Raw genomic sequence first — 10961 nt, forward strand, 5'->3', positions numbered from 1 at the left:
TCTTGTAGCTAGTTAGTCTACACACCCCCAGTAGCTAGTTAGTCAACACACTCCCAATAGCTAGTTAGTCTACACACTCTCAGTAGCTAGTTAGTCTACACACTCCCAGTAGCTAGTTAGTCTACACACCCCCAGTAGCTAGTTAGTCTACACACCTCTAGTAGCTAGTTAGTCTACACACTCCCAGTAGCTAGTTAGTCTACACACCCCCAGTAGCTAGTTAGTCTACACACCTCTTGTAGCTAGTTAGTTTACACACTCCCAGTAGCTAGTTAGTCTACACACCTCTTGTAGCTAGTTAGTCTACACACCCCCAGTAGCTAGTTAGTCTACACACCTCTTGTAGCTAGTTAGTCTACACACTCCCAGTAGCTAGTTAGTTTACACACTCCCAGTAGCTAGTTAGTCTACACACTCCCAATAGCTAGTTAGTGTACACAACCCCAGTAGCTAGTTAGTCTACACAACCCCAGTAGCTAGTTAGTCTACACACCCCCAGTAGCTAGTTAGTCTACACACCCCAATAGCTAGTTAGTCTACACACCCCAATAGCTAGTTAGTCTACACACTCCCAGTAGCTAGTTAGTTTACACACTTCCATTAGCTAGTTAGTCTACACACCCCCAGTAGCTAGTTAGTCTACACACCCCCAGTAGCTAGTTAGTCTACACACTTCCATTAGCTAGTTAGACTACACACTCCCAGAAGCTAGTTAGTCTACACACTCCCAGTAGCTAGTTAGTCTACACACTCCCAATAGCTAGTTAGTGTACACAACCCCAGTAGCTAGTTAGTCTACACAACCCCAGTAGCTAGTTAGTCTACACAACCCCAGTAGCTAGTTAGTCTACACACCCCAATAGCTAGTTAGTCTACACACCTCTTGTAGCTAGTTAGTCTACACACTCCCAGTAGCTAGTTAGTCTACACACTCCCAGTAGCTAGTTAGTCTACACACTCCCAATAGCTAGTTAGTGTACACAACCCCAGTAGCTAGTTAGTCTACACAACCCCAGTAGCTAGTTAGTCTACACACCCCCAGTAGCTAGTTAGTCTACACACCCCAATAGCTAGTTAGTCTACACACTCCCAGTAGCTAGTTAGTCTACACACCTCTTGTAGCTAGTTAGTCTACACACCCCCAGTAGCTAGTTAGTCTACACACCTCTTGTAGCTAGTTAGTCTACACACTCCCAGTAGCTAGTTAGTCTACACACTCCCAGTAGCTAGTTAGTCTACACACTCCCAATAGCTAGTTAGTGTACACAACCCCAGTAGCTAGTTAGTCTACACAACCCCAGTAGCTAGTTAGTCTACACACCCCCAGTAGCTAGTTAGTCTACACACCCCAATAGCTAGTTAGTCTACACACTCCCAGTAGCTAGTTAGTCTACACACCCCAATAGCTAGTTAGTCTACACACTCCCAGTAGCTAGTTAGTTTACACACTTCCATTAGCTAGTTAGTCTACACACCCCCAGTAGCTAGTTAGTCTACACACCCCCAGTAGCTAGTTAGTCTACACACTTCCATTAGCTAGTTAGTCTACACACTCCCAGAAGCTAGTTAGTCTACACACTCCCAGTAGCTAGTTAGTCTACACACTCCCAATAGCTAGTTAGTGTACACAACCCCAGTAGCTAGTTAGTCTACACCCCCCCAGTAGCTAGTTAGTCTACACACTCCCAGTAGCTAGTTAGTCTACACACCCCAATAGCTAGTTAGTCTACACACTCCCAGTAGCTAGTTAGTCTACACACCCCCAGTAGCTAGTTAGTCTACACACCCCCAGTAGCTAGTTAGTCTACACACCCCAATAGCTAGTTAGTCTACACACTCCCAGTAGCTAGTTAGTCTACACACCCCCAGTAGCTAGTTAGTCTACACACCCCAATAGCTAGTTAGTCTACACACCCCCAGTAGCTAGTTAGTCTACACACCCCAATAGCTAGTTAGTCTACACACCCCCAGTAGCTAGTTAGTCTACACACCCCAATAGCTAGTCAGTCTACACACTCCCAGTAGCTAGTTAGTCTACACACCCCAATAGCTAGTTAGTCTACACACTCCCAGCAGCTAGTTAGTCTACACACCCCAATAGCTAGTTAGTCTACACACTCCCAGCAGCTAGTTAGTCTACACACCCCAATAGCTAGTTAGTCTACACACTCCCAGCAGCTAGTTAGTCTACACACCCCAATAGCTAGTTAGTCTACACACTCCCAGTAGCTAGTTAGTCTACACACCCCCAGTAGCTAGTTAGTCTACACACCCCAATAGCTAGTTAGTCTACACACCCCAATAGCTAGTTAGTGTACACAACCCCAGTAGCTAGTTAGTCTACACCCCCCCAGTAGCTAGTTAGTCTACACACTCCCAGTAGCTAGTTAGTCTACACACCCCAATAGCTAGTTAGTCTACACACTCCCAGTAGCTAGTTAGTCTACACACCCCCAGTAGCTAGTTAGTCTACACACCCCCAGTAGCTAGTTAGTCTACACACCCCAATAGCTAGTTAGTCTACACACTCCCAGTAGCTAGTTAGTCTACACACCCCCAGTAGCTAGTTAGTCTACACACCCCAATAGCTAGTTAGTCTACACACCCCCAGTAGCTAGTTAGTCTACACACCCCAATAGCTAGTTAGTCTACACACCCCCAGTAGCTAGTTAGTCTACACACCCCAATAGCTAGTCAGTCTACACACTCCCAGTAGCTAGTTAGTCTACACACCCCAATAGCTAGTTAGTCTACACACTCCCAGCAGCTAGTTAGTCTACACACCCCAATAGCTAGTTAGTCTACACACTCCCAGCAGCTAGTTAGTCTACACACCCCAATAGCTAGTTAGTCTACACACTCCCAGCAGCTAGTTAGTCTACACACCCCAATAGCTAGTTAGTCTACACACCCCCAGTAGCTAGTTAGTCTACACACCCCAATAGCTAGTTAGTCTACACACTCCCAGCAGCTAGTTAGTCTACACACCCCAATAGCTAGTTAGTCTACACACTCCCAGTAGCTAGTTAGTCTACACACCCCAATAGCTAGTTAGTCTACACACTCCCAGCAGCTAGTTAGTCTACACACCCCCAGTAGCTAGTTAGTCTACACAACCCCAGTAGCTAGTTAGTCTACACACTCCCAGTAGCTAGTTAGTCTACACACCCCCAGTAGCTAGTTAGTCTACACAACCCCAGTAGCTAGTTAGTCTACACACTCCCAGTAGCTAGTTAGTCTACACACTCCCAGTAGCTAGTTAGTCTACACACCCTCAGTAGCAAGTTAGTCTACACACTCCCAGTAGCTAGTTAGTCTACACACCCCTTGCACAGCTAACCACACACAACCTACTCCACGTTTTTAAAGTTAAAGAATTTACTTTAGCTTGAGCAATTTTGACAAAAACAATGCATATACAGTATGTTGCCATATTTTATTTATTTATTTAACCTTTATTTAACTAGGCAAGTCAGTATAGTATGTGGCCGTAAGAGTTGATAGAATTTTATTCAAAATTATTTACAGCTGTGATGGCTGCCAAAGGCGCTTCCACCAAGAATTAACTCTGACGAAATACTCAAGACATATCCGGGTTTTATTTTTGAATAATTCAAGCAGTTTTCTATACTTTTTCCTTTATACTTTGGAAATGTGTAATAAGATGTGTACATGGGTAGATTTTTTTTACATTATTTTATAAAAAAAAATGTAAATGTAATTTTAAGGTAGCAAAATGTGACCACTGTGCAAGGAGTTGGGTGTAGAGTTTCCATAGGCCCTGTATGTACATGTAAGCCCCCTCTCTCCCGCCTACTGTTATCCAGTCACCATTAGAGATCAGAAACCCTCATCACTCATAACTAGAACACGGGGGACATTCTGGCACAAGGCCAGATAAAACTCTTTCTATTTATAGAATCTTTCCGAGTCGGAGTTATTCTGTTTTGGAAGGCAGAGTTTTCAAATGTATTTTTAGTTCCTGGTATTAAAGAATCCTGGTCAGGTTGCAGAGTTCACATTAACACAGGTGGAGCCTGGCATTCCATTGGTGGATGAGGGCTTTCCACCAATTATAATTCCTTTTAAAAAAATATTTATTTAACTAGGCAAGTCAGTTAAGAGCAAATTCTTATTTACAATGACGGCCAAACCCTGGCCAAACCACGGGACGACGCTGGGCCAATTGTGCGCCGCCTTACGGGACTCCTAATCGCAGCCGGATGTGACGCAGCCTGGATTCAAACCGAGGGACTGTAGTGACACCTCTTGTACTGAGATACAGTGTCTTAGACCGCTGCGCCACTCGGGGGCCGTGATGGCTCATCAGCAGACATTGAATATGATCTACATGACCAAAAGTATGTGGACACCTTGCTCGTGGAACATCTCATTCCAAAATCCTGGGCATTAATATGGACTCCAAACTCATTTAAATGTCTGCTGAAGGGCCACGCTCGGTGGATGGGCTTTCCATTGATGGGTAGGTTTCAAAATCGCCTCCAGCTACACTACATGATCAAAAGTATGTGGACACCTTGCTCGTGGAACATCTCATTCAGAAATTATGGGCATTAATGTGGAGTTTGTCAACCCCTTTGCTGCAATAACAGCCTCCACTCTTCTGGGAAGGCTTTTTCCAATAGATGTTGGAACATTGCTGCAGGGGGACTTGATTCCATTCGGCCACAAGAGCATTAGGGAGGTCGGGCACTGATGTTGAGCGATTAGTCCTGGCTCGCAGTTGGCGTTCCAATTCATCCCAAAGGTGTTCAATGGGGTTGAGGTCATGGCTCTGTGCAAGCCAGATCTCGACAAAAAAACATTTCTGTATGGACCTTGTTTTGTGCACGGGGGCATTGTCAGAAACAGGAAAGGGCCTCCCCCAAACGATTGCACAAAGTTGGAAGCACAGAATCATCTAGAATGTCATTGTATGCTGTAGCGTTAAGATTTCCCTTCAATGGAACTAAGGGGCCCGAACCATGAAAAACAGTCCCAGACCATTATTCCTCCTCCACCAAACTTTACAGTTGGCACTCTGCATTGGGGCAGGTAGCGTTCTCCTGGCATCCACCAAACCCAGATTCGTCCATCGGACTGCCAGATGGTGAAGCATGATTAATCACACCAGAAAAAGCGTTTCCACTGCTCCAGAGTGCAATGGTGGCGAGCTTTACACCACTCCAGCCGATGCTTGGCATTGCACAAGGTGATCTTAGGCCTGTGTGTAGCTGCTCAGCCTTGGAAACTCATTTCATGAAGCTCTCAACGAACAGTTATTGTGCTGACGTTGCTTCCAGAGGCAGTTTGGAACTCGGTAGTGAGCGTTGAAACCGAGGACAAACGATTCTTATGCGCTACGTGCTTCAGCACTCGGGGCTCCTGTTCTGTGAGCTTGTGTGGCCTACCACTTCGCGGCTGAGCCGTTGTTGCTCCTAGTGCTCCTCCACTTCACAATAACAGCACTTACAGTTGACCCGGGGCAGCTCTAGCAGGGCAGAAATTTGACAAACTGACTTGTTGGAAAGGTGGCATCCTATGACGGTGCTCTTATCCTATGACTGAGCTCTTCAGTCAGGCCATTATACTGTCAATGTTTGTCTGTGGAGATTGCATGGCTGTGTGCTCGAATTTTATACACCTGTCAGCAACGGGTGTGGCTGAAATAGCCAAATCCACAAATTTATATATATAGTGAATCTACTTTGGTTTAGATACAAGCATCACGAAACCTCTAGCACAATACACTCATGTGACTTGGTGAAAATCTGTTTTGTGGACCGAACTTGCTTATCACTTTTTCCATGTCATTTCTTCCTTCACAACTTAGCTTACTGAATTTGCGTGTGTGTGTGTGTGTGTGTGCGTGCGTGTGTGTGCGTGCGTGTGCGCGTGAGTGTGTGCGTGTGCGTGTGTGTGTGTGTGTGTGTGTGTTAGTGATTCACGGATCAGCTCTTTGTTCCCCCGCACTCTCCCCCAATTGCTAATAACCCATCTGCAACCGCCCGACTATGTGTAATGAAATTCAAATCTGAGGACCACAAACAACCCTAACTTGCAAATATTATAGAAAATGTGCTGCAGGCCTCGGTGGAGGCTGATGGGAGGAGCTACAGGAGGACAGGCTCGTTGTAATGGCTGGAATGGACTTCATACCGATCCATAAATTCCATTCCAGCCATTACAATGAGCCCGTCCTCCTATAGCTCCTCCCACCAGCCTTCTCTTGTAGACCAACGGTCAGAGATGGCAGAATGTTTTTGAGACAGGGGGGCGGGGGATTTTTGTTCTTGCTTGTAATTTCCGACATTTTGGTAGGCTATTAGTAAACGTGTCTATAGTTAGATACATGCATCTTCTCTTCTGTCATTGCCGGTTTCCCTAGAAGTAAACCCTTGCTCACCGTAATAATGTCATAAATCGATAGAATGAATGCTTTAATCTAGTTGACATCAGTAATGGTGTCTGGTAATGGTGTCTCTTTCATCCCTGCTTCTCTTGCTTCTCTTGCGTACCAAAGATATTTAGGGACCTGGATCCCAGGATCACTACAAATGGCTGCCTCAGAATGAGAGGCCATGTCAGGCCATGGACCACATTAAGTATGATCCCCAATTAGAGGCAACGATCATCAGCTGCCTCCAATTGGGAACCATACTCACACACGCTCTTCAGGGCGAGTGCGGGGAGCCGGCACAGGACGTACCGGGCTAGGGAGGCGTACTGGAGGCCTGGTGCGTGGAGCCGGCACAGGTTTCATCGGACTGATGACACGCTCTTCAGGGCGAGTGCCGTGCAGAATACACATAACCAACATCTCCCTCCTCCAACAGCTCCATAGAATCCCCGATGGTCTCTGGCTCTCTCCTCGGCTCGACCAACAGTGTTGTGCTCCCCCCCCCAAAAAAAAAATCTTGGGGTTTCTGTGGCCGTGGACCCCGGCGTCGTCGCTGTCCTCCTATACTCCTTGGCGACTCCCGCCAAGGAAGGGTCTCGCATCCACCCATTATTTCCTCCCATGTCCAGCTCTCCTTTACCTCCTGGGCATGCTGCTTGGTCCTGTAGTGGTGGGATATTCTGTCACGTTCGTTATAATGAGTGGACCAAAGCGCAGCGTGAGTAGAGTTCCACATATTTATTGAAGTGAAACTTAAACAACAAATAAATAAACAAACGTGCAGTTCGTAGCGCACATAGGCACTAAACAAAAACAATATCGCACAACGCAGGTGGGAAAAGGACCACATTAAATATGATCCCCAATTAGAGGCAACGATTATCAGCTGCCTCCAATTGGGAACCATACTCACACCAACATAGAAATTCATGACTAGAACACCCCCTAGTCACGCTCAGACCTATTGCACCAGAGATAACCCCAAGGGCTCTCTATGGTCAGGGCGTGACAGAACATTCCCCTTCCCTACCTGATCCAGTCACAAACTGAACCTTCCCATCACTTGCACCGTGTACTTCATCACTTGCACCGTGTACTTCATCACTTGCATCGTGTACTCCATCACTTGCACCGTGTACTTCATCACTTGCACCGTGTACTCCATCACTTGCACCGTGTACTTCATCACTTGCACCGTGTACTTCATCACTTGCACCGTGTACTTCATCACTTGCACCGTGTACTTCATCACTTGCACCGTGTACTTCATCACTTGCACCGTGTACTTTTAATGTAATCTCAACTACAATCTACAGTCATTAGGTTCTGCTCTGAGATGAAGACCAGCGATAACACATTAAGTTGTTGTATAAATACTGGAAATAATGGAAAAACTATTTCTGATTTTTGGGTTTAGTTTAGTCACCCAAAATGTCTATCACTGTGCTTTCAACCACTTAAAAGGACAGCAAAGTTCAAATGGGAAGAGGCATTTCAAGAACATCACTAACCAAACGAGGAATCGGTCAGGAAACACACCTCCAAGAATGAAATCTAATTTTGTCTAATGAGCAACAGCAAAGCACAGGTGCCAGTCGACGTGCTCAGTGGCGCGTTAAGCGCAGCGTGTACATTTGGAGACGGCAACTGCTGTCCCTGACTCTGTATCGGTATGGTATTTTTTTGCCAAGGCAACTAAATGTCCCCTCAGGCCCCGACTCCACCACATATCTACAGCACAAAATGCATGTGTGAATAGTCCGTATGTTATCGTGTGTGGTTACACATGTGTCTACGGTCTATGTTTCTGTTGCTTCACAGTCCCTGCTGTTCCATAAGGTGTATTTTTATCTGATTTTTAAAATCTGATTCTACTGCTGCATCAGTTACCTGATGTGGAATAGAGTTCCATGTAGTCACGGCTCTATATAGTACTGTGCACCTCCCGTAGTCTGTTCTGGAGTTGGTGACTGTGAAAAGAGACCTCTTGTGGCATGTCTTGTGGGGTATGCATGGGTGTCCGAGCTATGCACCAGTAGTTTAGACAGACCTCTTGTGGCATGTCTTGTGGGGTATGCATGGGTGTCCGAGCTATGCGCCAGTAGTTTAGACAGACCTCTTGTGGCATGTCTTGTGGGGTATGCATGGGTGTCCGAGCTATGCGCCAGTAGTTTAGACAGACCTCTTGTGGCATGTCTTGTGGGGTATGCATGGGTGTCCGAGCTATGCGCCAGTAGTTTAGACAGACCTCTTGTGGCATGTCTTGTGGGGGAATGGATGGGTGTCCGAGCTATGCGCCAGTAGTTTAGACAGACCTCTTGTGGCATGTCTTGTGGGGTATGCATGGGTGTCCGAGCTATGCACCAGTAGTTTAGACAGACCTCTTGTGGCATGTCTTGTGGGGGAATGGATGGGTGCCCGAGCTGTGCGCCAGTAGTTTAGACAGACCTCTTGTGGCATGTCTTGTGGGGGAATGGATGGGTGTCCGAGCTGTGCGCCAGTAGTTTAGACAGACCTCTTGTGGCATGTCTTGTGGGGGTATGGATGGGTGTCCGAGCTGTGCGCCAGTAGTTTAGACAGACCTCTTGTGGCATGTCTTGTGGGGGTATGGATGGGTGTCCGAGCTGTGCGCCAGTAATTCAAACAGACAGCTCGGTGCATCCAACATGTCAATACCTCTCACAAATACTAGTGATGAAGTCACTGTCTCGAGATTGACATGCATATTGTTTATATTCGCTCTCTGTGTACATCCAAGGGCCAGACGTGCTTCCCTGTTCTGAGCCAATTTACATTTTCCTACGTCCCTTTTTGTGGCACCTGACGACACAACCTAACAGTAGTCCAGGTGCGACAAAACTATGGCCTGTAGGACCTGCCTTGTTGATAGTGTTGTTAGGAAGGCAGAGCAGCTCTTTATTATGGACAGACTTCTCCCCATCTTAGCTACTGTTGTATCAATATGTTATGTCCATTACAGTGTACTTTCCAGGGTCACTCCGAGCAGTTTAGTCACCTCAACTTGCTCAATTTCCACATTATTCAGTACAATATTTAGTTGAGGTTTAGGTTTTAGTGAATGATTTGTCACAAATACAATGCTTTTAGTTTTAGAAATATTTAGGACTAACTTATTTCTTGCCACCCGCTCTGAAACTAACTGCAGCTCTTTGTTAAGTGTTGCAGTCATTTCAGTCGCTGAAGTAGCTAACTTGAGTCATCCGCATACATAGACACCGCGGCTTTACTCAAAAAGTGAGGGTCCTAGACAGCTGCCCTGGGGAATTCCTGATTCCACCTGGATTATGTTGGAGAGGCTTCCATTAAAGAACACCCTCTGTGTTCTGTTAGACAGGTAATTCTTTATCCACAATATAGCAGGGGATGTAAAGCCATAACACATATGTATTTCATTCAGCAGTCTATGATCGATTAAAGTCAAAAGCTGCACTGAAGTCGAACAAAATAACAGTTTTATAATTTTTACTGTAGCCCTGGACAAACATACCTGATTCAACTTGTCAACTAGGGTTGGGGGTATTGGAGGACCAGCGTTGGGGGTACTGGAGGACCAGGGTTGGGGGTACTGGAGGACCAGGGTTGGGGATACTGGAGGACCAGGGTTGGCGGTACTGGAGGACCAGGGTTGGGGGTACTGGAGGACCAGGGTTGTGGGTACTGGAGGACCAGGGTTGGGGGTACTGGAGGACCAGGGTTGGGGGTACTGGAGGACCAGGGTTGGGAGTACTGGAGGACCAGGGTTGGGGGTACTGGAGGACCAGGGTTGGGGGTACTGGAGGACCAGGGTTGGGGATACTGGAGGACCAGGCTTGGGGATACTGGAGGACCAGGGTTGGGGGTACTGGAGGACCAGGGTTGGGGGTAACCTGAGGACCAGGGTTGGGGGTATTGGAGGGCCAGGGTTGGGGGTACTGGAGGACCAGGGTTGGGGGTACTGGAGGACCAGGGTTGGGGGTACTGGAGGACCAGGGTTGGGGGAACTGGAGGACCAGGGTTGGGGATACTGGAGGATCAGGGTTGGGGATACTGGAGGACCAAGGTTGGGGGTACTGGAGGACCAGGGTTGGGGGCACTGGAGGACCAGGGTTGGGGGTACAGGAGGACCAGGGTTGGGGGTACTGGAGGACCAGGGTTGGGGGTACTGGAGGACCAGGGTTGGGGGTAACCTGAGGACCAGGGTTGGGGGTACTAGAGGACCAGGGTTGGGGGTACTGGAGGACCAGGGTTGGGGGGACTGGAGGACCAGGGTTGGGGGTACTGGAGGACCAGGGTTGGGAGTACTGGAGGACCAGGGTTGGGAGTACTGGAGGACCAGGGTTGGGGGTACTGGAGGACCAGGGTTGTGGGTACTGGAGGACCAGGGTTGGGGGTACTGGAGGACCAGGGTTGGGGGTACTGGAGGACCAGGGTTGGGGGTACTGGAGGACCAGGGTTGGGAGTACTGGAGGACCAGGGTTGGGAGTACTGGAGGACCAGGGTTGGGGGTACAGGAGGACCAGGGTTGTGGGTCCTGGAGGACCAGGGTTGGGGGTACTGGAGG

Source organism: Oncorhynchus mykiss, chromosome 6, assembly GCF_013265735.2.
Source record: "Oncorhynchus mykiss isolate Arlee chromosome 6, USDA_OmykA_1.1, whole genome shotgun sequence".
Lineage (NCBI taxonomy): Eukaryota > Metazoa > Chordata > Actinopteri > Salmoniformes > Salmonidae > Oncorhynchus > Oncorhynchus mykiss.